Source organism: Symphalangus syndactylus, chromosome 4 (assembly GCF_028878055.3).
Source record: "Symphalangus syndactylus isolate Jambi chromosome 4, NHGRI_mSymSyn1-v2.1_pri, whole genome shotgun sequence".
NCBI lineage: Eukaryota > Metazoa > Chordata > Mammalia > Primates > Hylobatidae > Symphalangus > Symphalangus syndactylus.
Genome location: NC_072426.2, coordinates 15595043 through 15607009, shown reverse-complemented (window position 1 = coordinate 15607009; position 11967 = coordinate 15595043). Strand labels below are relative to the sequence as shown.

Genomic DNA, 11967 nt, shown 5'->3' with positions numbered 1-11967 from the left:
TGTAGAAGCTAAAAAAAATTGATCTCATGGAAGTAGAGAGTAGAATGATAGCTACCGAAACCTGGGAAGGGTTGCTAGAGGGGGTGGGAGGGATGAAGAGAGGTTGGTTAATGTGTGCCAAATACAGTTAGATAAAAGAAATACATTCTAGTGTTTACAGATAACTATAGTCACAGAAGCGTGACTACAGTTGACAACAACGTAGTGTATATTTCAAAACAGGTAGAAGGGAGCTTTTGAAATGTTCCCAACACATAGAAATTATAAATGCTTGAGGTGATAGATACCCTAAATACCCTGACTTAATCGTTACACATTCTGTGCATGTAATAAAATATCACATGTACCCCACTAATACTAGGTATCCATAAAAAAAAGAAATAAAGGAACACTATTGTGTTGGTTTGAGAGCCAAACATTCTTGAAGTGACATGTAAAAGACACTTGGCAAAGGAAAGCATTATTAACAATTAGATGCAAAAGTTTGGAGCTGTGATAAAGAGTGGTTCTCTACAGTTTCTCACTTTGAGTTTCATAGAGTCTGGCAGCAGTCTTTAGAAAGAAGGCATAATATCACATTCACTTGTAATTTGTTGTTGAGAACAGGCTGTGTGAAAATGATTCTCATCAGTGATAAGATGGACATCACAGCCCTGAGGCCCATCACCTTCCATTTCAGAGTTACAGAAGAACTAGCAACAAGGATTGTCACCTTGAGGTCTGAGTACTCAGGAATGTTTGTGGAGTGAATTATTATGAGTGAATGAATAAATGAGGTGCTCAGAAAAGAAACTCAAGTGGAACTATCCTCCACTTTGATTTTGTTGTTTACTTCCTTCTCAGGCTTCAGTGTAACTATGAACAAAAACATTTTCTTAATGGCTTATTTGACATTAGTATCTAGTCAAAGTCAAGCTTGTTTGACAATAGACTTTATTTTCCATTTTCAAATTCTAATTAGCTTCATATTAAATAACTGATTTTTATTCATAGACTACAGAAGTCAGACTATCACATTCTAAATTAGAATTAAGATTTCCCCAAGGAGACGATTCAGAATAGAATGTGATGTGGTGGACGCTTTCCTTCCTTCCCCTTCTCCCATGTAAGTGTAATCTTTTTAGAGGAATTTACTGTTAATCCTATAATGATGCCTGAAGGAAAATCAGTGAGGATAGAGTAGGTCTGATTGTTCTAACCATAAATACTATCAGTTAGAGCTAGAAATAACTTTGGGAAACCATCACCACCAAAACTATGGTTAAACTAAAAATAACACAATACAATTTGAAGGGGGTGGATGACTGTGGTTCAGACAACAGTTTTCTCTTTATTGCAGGTTTATAGGCAGAGGTCACTACAGAGTCAGCCGTCGTGGTTTCTGACAAGCCTTTTCCAGCTCTGCAGTCCAGAGATCCTGAATACGATCATCTTCTCTATGTAATTTCCCATCCCCTTAAAATTCCCTTGGATTCACTTTGTGGAGGGGGAGAGAGGGGAGGTGTGCTTGATATGGTGTTTTCTTCATCTGAGGCCAAAAGATGGAGCATCAGGGTAGAAGGAGAAATTCTTAGAGGAAGCAGGAAAGAGGAGTCCAAGTTGACCACTGGATGTGATTTTCTCCTAATAATGGTGCCCAAACTTCTTTTTCACCATGGCTGAGTGGCCATCCGCAAAATCTCCAACCTAAGAGACGGTTTCATCTACTTCAGGCAAAACTGACAGTGTGAAAATGCTGGGGTCACTGAGCAAATTCACTCCAGCCTGTGCTGACTGAGACTTACATCTTACAATTAAGCAGTGTTTTGTCCTGCTTTACAAATCAGTAGTTTCCTTATTGCTTAACATAAATACATCTTATCAAAAGGAAAAACAAAATCTTCATAAAATAATAAAACTATACAATGCTACTTGATACTGCTCTATCACAATTTGAGAATTTCAAACATGAATTGCGTAATCATCATTTATGGGAAAGGAGAAGTGATTTGAAACAGTGATATTGCCTGGCCCTTCAATTTATAAAGTCACAATGTAAGAAGAAATGGCGAAATACAGAAGGAAATTGAGTTACAGACTAACCCAGGAGGCTGACAAGTAAAATCCAGAGGGTTCTGGGTTCTGTGCTGCTTCCATGTCCTCAAGGGAGCACATCACTCTCACTGTAGCAGACACTACTACACAGTACCCATTCTCCCCTTCTTTCTTACTTTAGGGGAAGCAGTTGTGTTCAGGTTAAACACACACCACCACCACCATTTTCTGGCTTTACTTGTAACTCCAGATGTCCATGTGACACGGTTGCGATTTAAGATGTAAGCGGTGTGTGATAGGGTGGGTTCCTGGGAAACTTTGTTTAAAGGCAGTAAATGTGGCCAGCCCGTGCCTCTTTCCTTTCATCCTTTTCCTCCTTTCCTGAAGGCACCGTGTTGGGAAAAAGAGGAGCCATCTTACAATCATGAGGAAGAGTAGCTGAACTAAGGGTGTCGGGGCAAAAGAAAAAAGCCCTGTGTTTCAGCAGGTGTCATTCTGATCATTTGAGCCCAACACAGTCTCTAATTGACACACTCATCTCTGTAAATGAGGAACCTCCTTGAAACTGACCAGAGTCACACACGATATGTAAAAGAGCCATGATGCAAGTCTACGTCTATTTCCCAGGCACCCATTTTTTTTCTTCTTTGTCCCTACTGTTTGCCTCTGCTTCCTCAGTTGAGACCTAGAACTTATGGTGTTTTCCAGTAGCTCACAACTCCTGGCAAAAGTTCCTGAAAATGATTCATTTCACAATACTAAATGACAGACTTACCTCCTGTTTGACCTTGTCATGCCAAAGTGAGTTCAAAGGTATTCTTTGAACTATTCCTCATTGAAACATTGAAGGAAATTCAGAGCAAGCTTCCTAAAGAACAGGGCATTAGAACTGGGCTGTGAAGGTTTCAGGGATTTCAACCACTGAGGTCATAGAAGGAAAGGCATTTCAAGCAAAGAGAACACTTTGAGTGAAAGCATAAAGAAGGTCAACCCCAGTTTGGCAGGAGCAAAGGATGTGTAAAGAGCTATACTCACTTTTTTAAAGTTTTTATGCACTAAATATTTCCAAAAATGATTCTGGAGGTGGCATACTGTAAACAATGGAAATTCAATAAAATCACAAAACCAAAATAAAAATGGGAACTATTTTTAGTGCTGAATAATAAACCTGGTAGAAGATACTAGTACCAGACAACCTAAACTAAGGAAATCTTCAGCAGCTGAGTGCAAAACTGAATTTAACTTTCCAGCAGCAAAAGCAAAAAAACAAGAATGTAATGTGTTGTACTGTAGTATCAATAAATGGCAAAACAGTTTTCCAAGAATTGAAAGCACTTACTGAGTATCAATTACACTGTAGGTTATTTTTAATCTATGTGCAGAACTGCAAGCCTGGGAATTTTGTTCAATGCAGTGAGGCTAAATAGACAGGAAAGGTTGAAAACTACTGTACTAGGAGGTGGAGGTACAAAGAGGAATAAGACACAGAACATGCCTTCTAGAAATTTCTAATCCTAGATGAGGGAGATGAAGAAATGAAGGCTTATTGGGTACAAACTATGTAATGGGCATTTTTAATCTCATTAAGTCTTAGTAAATCCTCAACACATCGCCTCAAGAGTAGGTGTTATTTATTAATAGTCCCATTGGCAGATAGGAAAACTAAGTTGTTGAGGGGTAGAGTGCATGGCCAATGGCACAAAGCTAGTAAGAGATGGAATCAAAAATTAATCTCAGAACCATTTGATGCCTTAAATCACATGCTCTTGACTCAGAAGTTTCCAAGTGTAAGAATAGCAAATGAATCTTTTTCTTTTCAGGTGGGTGTCCACACTTTTGTCCTAGTGTCTTCTCCCAAGTCCCTTTCCATGAGGGGCGATCCCCGGAGACCCCAGCTTGTGCAGTTTAGATCCACAGGGCCAAATGATGTCTCTCTCCAAATTTAGATTTTCCTGGCTCTGACTGCTGAGGTTATCCCATGCAGAACATCACAGTCAGAGGATTATAGATAACACTATAATGGGTTCCTCTTCAGCATCACTTTAATCATCAGTGTAGATTCCTTCTTTACATGGTCATTCTTCCACTGACACACCTAAAAGCCAAGGACACACTGCTAAATTGTAAAGCTTTGAAAGCACTTATTTGGAGAGTTCAGGTTATGTAGGGTTTAGGTAGTCTGGTGCAAACTGGAGAAAAGTTAGGCATATAATCAGCATGTTCAAGAATCTGTATTAATTTTTCATTGAATATGTATGTTTTCAGGATATGGAAAGTGAAAGTGTTGATATTAGAATCACTAAGAACAAGCTGAAGGTATCCTATAGCTGATTTAAAGTAGTTCCAAGCTAAAGATTCTAGGCTTGTAGGAAGCAAGGCTGACATTTAGGAGTAAAAATCAGAGAATCTGATTTGTTTTCTAGCTATATCACAGGTTTGCATGATTGAGCATGACTCAAGTGGTTTTCCAAATGTCTGAGTTATAATACATGAATAAGATGAACTGGGCCTGGAGATTTGGAGGCTAGGAGTTAACATGATGTCCCTCCATCATCAGACTCCTGGAATACATTGTGGTTTTAGATTAATTCGTGTATTCCCAGGCTCTACTCTGATCCTGGGTCATGATGATGCCAAGAACTTCATATAAGAAGGAATCATAATACAGGTCCCTTATTTTTAAAATCCTTTTGGGGATTCACATAGTCCTAGACAGGAATTAGGAGGATTTTTTGTTTGTTTGTTTTTGGGGGGGGGGTTTCCAGGTTTTTTTTAATTGGAAGTTTTAAAAAACTGCACAAAGTGAACAAGGCATTCTTCTTAGTCTCATTCTGATAGAAGAAGAGTCAAGTATTAATCAAGTATGACCAGAAGTTCAGCTGCACAAACCAAAATAAATAATCACAAATCCTTGACTAGTATTGGATTCAAGCTTGTGGCACAGAGTCCAGGAGAGCAAGCTCCGGAAACCCCCACCTATTTGCTGCTCATGAAGGGCAGCCAAATACCCAGGGATTGTGTTTGTCAGAAACCATGGTCTTGAGTTCTGAGATCTCCTGGTGGTTTAGCTTATAGATCTCCTGAATTACTAAGACTGGTCATTTTTATGTGGGGACTCTCGGTCTTTTTATACATTAAGTATCTCTATTAGGAGAAATGACCTGGTACAATGGTATATTAGGAGGAAGGTTTCACCTGAGACAGAGACTATGTAGGCAGCTATTGCAAGGGTTCAAAGGAAAATAATAAGGAACTGAATTAGGGTTGGGAAATAAAAACAAGGAGAGAAAGAGATAAAATAGAGTTATCAGTGGGTTTGGCATAAGAAAGGATCTTGGTGGAGAGAAATTCTTAAGAAATCACAGGACTCATAATACCTATACCAATTGTGGAAAATTGTTAAAATTCAACAGAATAAAAGACTTTATGGACAAATATAGTTGTACTATTATTTTAAGCAGAAACTTATAAATAACTGAAATTTTCAATGACAGGGAAATAGGTAAGTAAACTATAGTGAGAATGAAGTAGAACATTTAATGATCCTATTATATGCCTGAAGTCAGGAAAAAGTAGAACCTGAAGTCCAAAGTCCTCCTGAGTTCACTTGACTGTCTTAACCTGTCTATTGTTGAAGCCAAGGTTGTGGGTCAGGTAGGGTGTTCAGGAATCTGGGAGGGATGTGAGAGTGCAGCATGAACTGAAAGGCTGGTCCGGACACTCCAACCCAACGCATTACTCCAGGAAGGCCCGCCATAGAGAGAGAGGCAGGACCTAAGGATGTCAGAGCAATCGAGCTCAGGGAGAAAGAAAAAGGCAGAAGTTAAGGAGTTTTCAGGGAGAGATTGCGGCCTCACCTATGAGTGGAGAGGGGGAAATTAGAAGTTCATAACTAATATGAACATTCATTTCTTGACGTAAGAAATGGAATAGGGAACTCACTATGCAACCATATGCTTTTCTCATACGTCTCCCACACAATGCATTTCCAGTGGCCACGTGACACCAGCAGAGCTGTGGGAGAGGCACGGTCCTGAAAGGAGCATAATTCCATCTCAAAGTTGTGCCAACCCCAGGGGCTCTGTTTTCCATGGCACTGAAAGGCAAGTATTAACCAGGACCCAGATAAGCTGAAGCCCTTTATGTAACCATACTTTTTTATAGTGTAGTCCAGATAACAAGCACGTATGAAGAATGCATTTGGCAACAAAGTAAGAACTTCTAGTGTGGTGCTATGTATGCCAAAAGTGTTGTGGTATAATCTTTGTGTGAGTATTGTACCTTCAGGCTTTAAAACTCTTAAGGGATCCACATTTGCCTGCTACAGGAAGGAGGATGTGGAGAGTTATGCAATCATTCACTGTAATATAAGAGGCCCCACGGTGCACAGGAAAGAGTCCTGGGTTTGAAGTCAGACCAGGGTAACTTTATAGCTGTATGACCTCAGAAACATCATTCAAAATGACACTTTCCTTTTATATAAAATGAGGCTAATAGTGCTTCTAGCGTCTTTCAGAATTATTTTAACAACTGTGAAATATTAAAAATAAAAATATTAAAATCTCTATAAAAGTATCTATAAAGAACTACATAAAATAATATTAAAATAATGTACTAAAGCCTGTTTCGGCCTATTGCAGAGACTCCTAAACATTACATATAGGTTCTAGGGTTACATACCAATTATTCCCAAACCTAAAAATCTGGCCAACTTCTTTTCTAAGTTCAAAGCCTTACCTAAATATTTCACAAGAGTCACACTGAAAATGCCATAAACTCACCTCAAAGTCAATCCCTCCTCCTGTTTTCTCTTTCTTAATGAATCATATAACCATCCGCCCAAGGTCACAAATCAGGAACTTGAAAGTTGTTTTGCTTCCCTCTCCTGTTTACTCCTAAATTCCATCGATGCGAATACCATTTGTACCTGTCTCCATCATCACGGCTTTCGTTTATTTCTTGCTTCTTACCTCTGTTTATCCTTCCGCTAGTCTCTTATCCTTGCTGTTGCAATTGATAGCTTTCTAAAGTTTAAGTCCAAATATGACGCTCTACTAAAATTCTTTCATGGCTTGCCGTGGTTCTCAGTACAACCCCAATCCCTTTCACAAAGCTCACTAAGCCCTTTGTGATGGTCCCTGTACTCCTCCCAAGGGTCTCATTTACTTATCTCTCCTCTGCTCCAAAATCCAGACGCACTGATCTGCAGTTCCCTGAATGTGCCGTCTCTCCATGTGAATGCACTGTTAATTCTGTTCCTGGAATACTGTTCTTATTTAGCTTACTCTTACACGTCTTTAAGGTTCAGTTTAAATACCACCTCTTCCAGCAAACCACCGCACACCCCTCCAGTACACACACACGCACACATACACATGTAGTCCTGGCACCTCCATAGACATAGTCTCCACAACATTTCTCGTATTGCAATTTTTGTTTATTCTCTGTTTTCTTTACCAGATGAGCTCCTTAAGGGCAAGTACTGAGACTTTCATTGTTTTCTCTCCAACAACTTATTCTGTGCCTGGCATAAAAATGGGTAACCCTGACCAGATGTTAAGCATTGAAGGGACCTATCCAAAGAGAATCTTCTTTTGGACCCCTGCTCAGACAGGCGAAGGGTTTCTTTAACTAGGCGTGAATTTAAGAATGGCCAGCAGATGGATACAAAGAGTTCAACGGTTTAATCATAGGGCCTCTCTTATACCTATGACATTTTAAAGAAAAGCATCTGGTTATCCTTCAGATTCACACACTTGATCTTAGCCAAAAGGCTGAGAAGCGATTATCCTTCAGATTCACAACTGAAAAGCAGCCACAGCAAGCAGGGGAAGGTCTTTGATATTAGACTAATAACCAAAAGAGAAGTTAATGGGAGAGTTTGTTCTCATGGCCTTGAGCACAGCTAGCCCTTCAAGTAGAAGTAGGTGAAAAATCCAAAGCAGTCAGAAGGGCCAAGGAGAGACCCAACCCTTGTAGGATCAGGCTCTTAATCCCTTAACTTAGCACAGGGGAAAATCCTCCCAGCTCTGCAAGCTAATAAAATACTCTTGCTCTTGAGGGTAACACAATACTCTTTCCCTTACGCTGGCGGAGAGAAAGAGGAAGAGAAGCATTGAACATTTCCTTAGAAATCTACTCCTTGCTTAACAAATTACGGAAACCTACTTCCTGAAAAACAATTCCAGTCTTCATTAAAATCATGATGAAAATAGTACTGATATCTTGATACACGCAGGCAATACATAAAAATCCCAGGAGATGTGCTCTGTCCACATCAGATCTTGCTAAGGAGCCATCCCTACCCCACAAGTTGTTCTCTGCCCACCCTTTGATGGAGACACATACCTACAATCTACCACTCCTGTGAGTATCATGGTATCCAACACAGCACAAACATTATTCAGAAAGCCAATGCCCATTCTCCCATCTATGTTAGCAGAACAAATAGACAGCTTGTTTAGATGGAGCAAGAAATAGGCAGTGAGGGACATTTGCTCAATTTTTTTTCTGCACTGTATTTTTTTTTCCTCCATCAATTATATTTCAGGCAGGTGGCGGAATCAAGATGCATACCAACGCACAAGTTGTGTGACCCCTGCCATTCTCCCGGTTGCCAAAGATGGAAATCATAACCTGGGTTTGATGTCAATATTTTAGTAAATTCTTAACAGACTGAAAATGTATAGTTGTGTCAGTGTTTCTTGCTCTGGGCTTCATCCACATTCATCTTAATGAGATGGCTCCAGGGAAAGAATGAAAAACCAAAGAAGATAAAGATGCTGTTATTATTTGTTGAGAATAATCATTTAGAAAACATTTTCACTTACAGAAATTTAGTTGGGAAATATGCAAAAGAGTTCCTATTAAGGGATTAAGAAAGGAATCTAGAGTGGAGAGAATATGAGTATCCTGGTGATTTGAGTCTTTCTTTTTGTATATTATATATAAAAATTTGTATAATGAGCATATATTTATAATTGCTAAATTTAGCAAATAAAAATAGAAGATGTCCAGTTAAATTTAAATATCTGATAAACAATGAATATATTTTAGTGTATGTCTCAAATATTGCTTGGGACATACATATACCAAAAAATTATTCATTGTTTATCTGAAATTCAAATTTAGCTAGTCATCCTCTTTTTAACCTGGCAATTCTACATGTAATTAGTGGTAGTAGTTAAAAAGAAAAAAATAACATACAGAGAACATAGAAAATGCTAGCAGTGGTTCTTTCCACATGATGGAATTTCTGCTTTTATTTTCATTAAGCTTTTCAGAAATTTCCAGATTTCTTGCCATAATTTTTATAATCAGAAATAAAATGCAAATGATAGTTTTTTTGAAAAGAATCTGTGTCCAGTCAGGCCAATATTTACATAAGTTGTATTCAAAGACAACCCAGTTATTTAGAAAATAGAATCTAGGTTCCTCTTTTAGATAGTGAGCAGAAGGACTAACCAGGTATAAGAATCTATAATTGTCCATGCATGAGCTGGAGAGCAAGCATTTAACCCAGGAATTCAAAATGTGAAGAAACTTTTCTTCCGCTAAGAAAAAATATACCAGCCTGGCCAACATGGTGAAACCCATCTCTGCCAAAAAACACAAAAATTAGCTGGGAGTGGTGGCATGAGCCTGTAGTCCCAGCTAATTGGGAGGCTAAGGTGGGACAATCACTTGAACCTGGGAAGCAGAGGTTGTAGTGAGCCAAGATCATGCCACTGTACTCCAGCCTGGGTGACAGGAGACCCTGTCTCAGAAAAAAAGAAAAGAAAAAACACAGGCTGGACACAGGCTCACACCTGTAATCCCAACACTTTGGGAGGCCAAGGCAGGAGGATTGCTTAAGCCAGGATTGCTTGAGGCCAGCCTAGGCAACGTAGCAAACCCCCATCTCTATAAAAAATACAGAAATTAGACAGGCATAGTGGTGCATCCCTGCAGACCTGGCTACTCGGGAGGCTGAGGTGGGAGGCTCACTTGAGCCCAGGAGGTCAAAGCTGCAGTGAGCTATTATCACGCCACAGCACTCCAGCCCAGGTGACAGAGGAAGACCTTGTCTCTCAAAAGAATACTAAAAGAAAGAAAGAAAAAATATGTCTATCTATCATGGAGCATTCCTGTCAATGAAAGTCCTGGAGCATGATGCATAGGGAAGCAGGAACTATCATTCAAAAGTGAAAAGGAGAATAGTAAAGTTTTGAGTTTTTTAATCATCAAAGCATACAAATTAGAAAAGTATGCATTCAAATTTCCTAATATATGATCCATCAATGCTTGTGTTTGAACTTGCACTGAACTCGTACCTTTTCTTTAAATTCAGTCACCATCCTATGTAAGCAGCCAGTTAAAAAACAAAACAAAGCAAACCTCATGTTTATAGGCAATGATCTTCCAACTTCAAAGTTACAGACCAGGAAACCATTGAGTCTTTGCAGGCAAGCTTTTCAGAATCATGAATATTTGAGTAAAATTGCTTTATTGTTAGTAATAAAAACCTCAAGTTATTTTTTCCATGACTTAAGAAATAGCATCAATGAACTTTCATTAATATTCCACTGAAGTCAAAATCAGACACCAAATTTGTTTTGATTTATATTCATTTTTAAATTATTTTCACTTCATGGAATGATTTGTTGAAATTTGATGGTCTCTGTGATTTTATAAATCACCCCAGGAAATGGTTCCTCACAAATTTGTTGGGATTCTTAATAAGTTTACATGATTAATGATGATTAAAGGTTATTAACAACTTAACATGATAAATATTAAATATCCATTCTGGTGATTACTGGCTCTTATTCAGAGTCATTTTTGCAATGAGAGATGCTGTGAATGGTGTCTGGAGGGGAACAAAAATGTCAAACACAGCCCTGCTTTTTAATAATAGCCTTGAGCTTCAACTTCTAATTTTCATTGAACAGTTTCCTAAAGCCACCTCAACCCCCCAGCAGGAGGATACATATGAAGAAGAGCTTAGTAATGACAGGCAAGCTGTATCACCACTAGGTAGTAGTGATTGGGCCAAGCCCTGACAACCTCACCTCCTGAGGCTTCTTTTCTGATTAACCCTGTTTCCACCACTTAGAGGTGTGTGAATCAGGAAGACTATTTTAACCTCTTTGTGGCTCAACTTCCTTGTCTTTAAAATAGGAATTTTCTAAACTTGCAGATTTATTATGAAGGTTAAACTAAACATTGCACAGAAAATGCATAGTGCACTTTAAAAAGAGAAAAGGGCACTGAATAACTAGAAACTGTTTGTTCTATTTGCCCCCCTCCCAAGAGGATGTCTTGGAAAAGAAAATACGAGTCCTGCTTTGCCTGTGATTCTCAGAGGTTCTATACTTCACAGTCCATTTGCCAGGGCCTGCAGTCACCTCTTCTTTGGACCCCAAGAGAGACATATACTTTATGAAATTACCAAGCAGAACTAGGTCCAGCAGTGTGAAGATCATGATAACAAGAGATTTTACCAGATGATTTCTCCCTTTGGGAATCTCTAGAATTTTTAACCTGAACATAATTCCCTTCATTGCTACATGCCACCACTTCAGGGCAATGCCCCTTGAAGGTGTCAGGCCACGTGGCCAAAGCGTGGGGTACGGCTCTCTGTTCTGGTAAACAGAGCCTGCACGTGTCTCTGGATTTTGGAGGATGGAGGAAGGGAAGAGCTTTTTACCAGAAGCAGCTGGTAGAACTGGTGTTTCATCCTGCGCCATTTAACACACGGAGCCAGGGGTGGGCCTGCACAGTCATGCACAAGGCTAGGCTGTCACTTGGTTAGACGCTGTCTCTCGTGGCACTGCTGGAAAACTCTGCTCTTCCTTATCTAAATCAACACATAAGTGGGATGAAGCTGTTGGAATGGAACAATATGTGATGATATCAGTTTGTGGAGTATTTTCCTCTCCCTGTATTTTCCCC

The 11967-nt window shown here is 39.2% G+C and overlaps 1 long non-coding RNA gene across 1 annotated transcript; it reads left to right on the top strand.

Moving 5' to 3' along the window:
• The first annotated feature begins 1049 nt into the window (after positions 1–1049).
• On the top strand, positions 1050–1915 carry LOC129480419 (uncharacterized). The gene is made up of 3 exons (XR_008657034.2): positions 1050–1105; positions 1340–1440; positions 1534–1915. It is a non-coding gene; the product is annotated as an uncharacterized lncRNA (long non-coding RNA).
• Positions 1916–11967: the final 10052 nt, after the last annotated feature.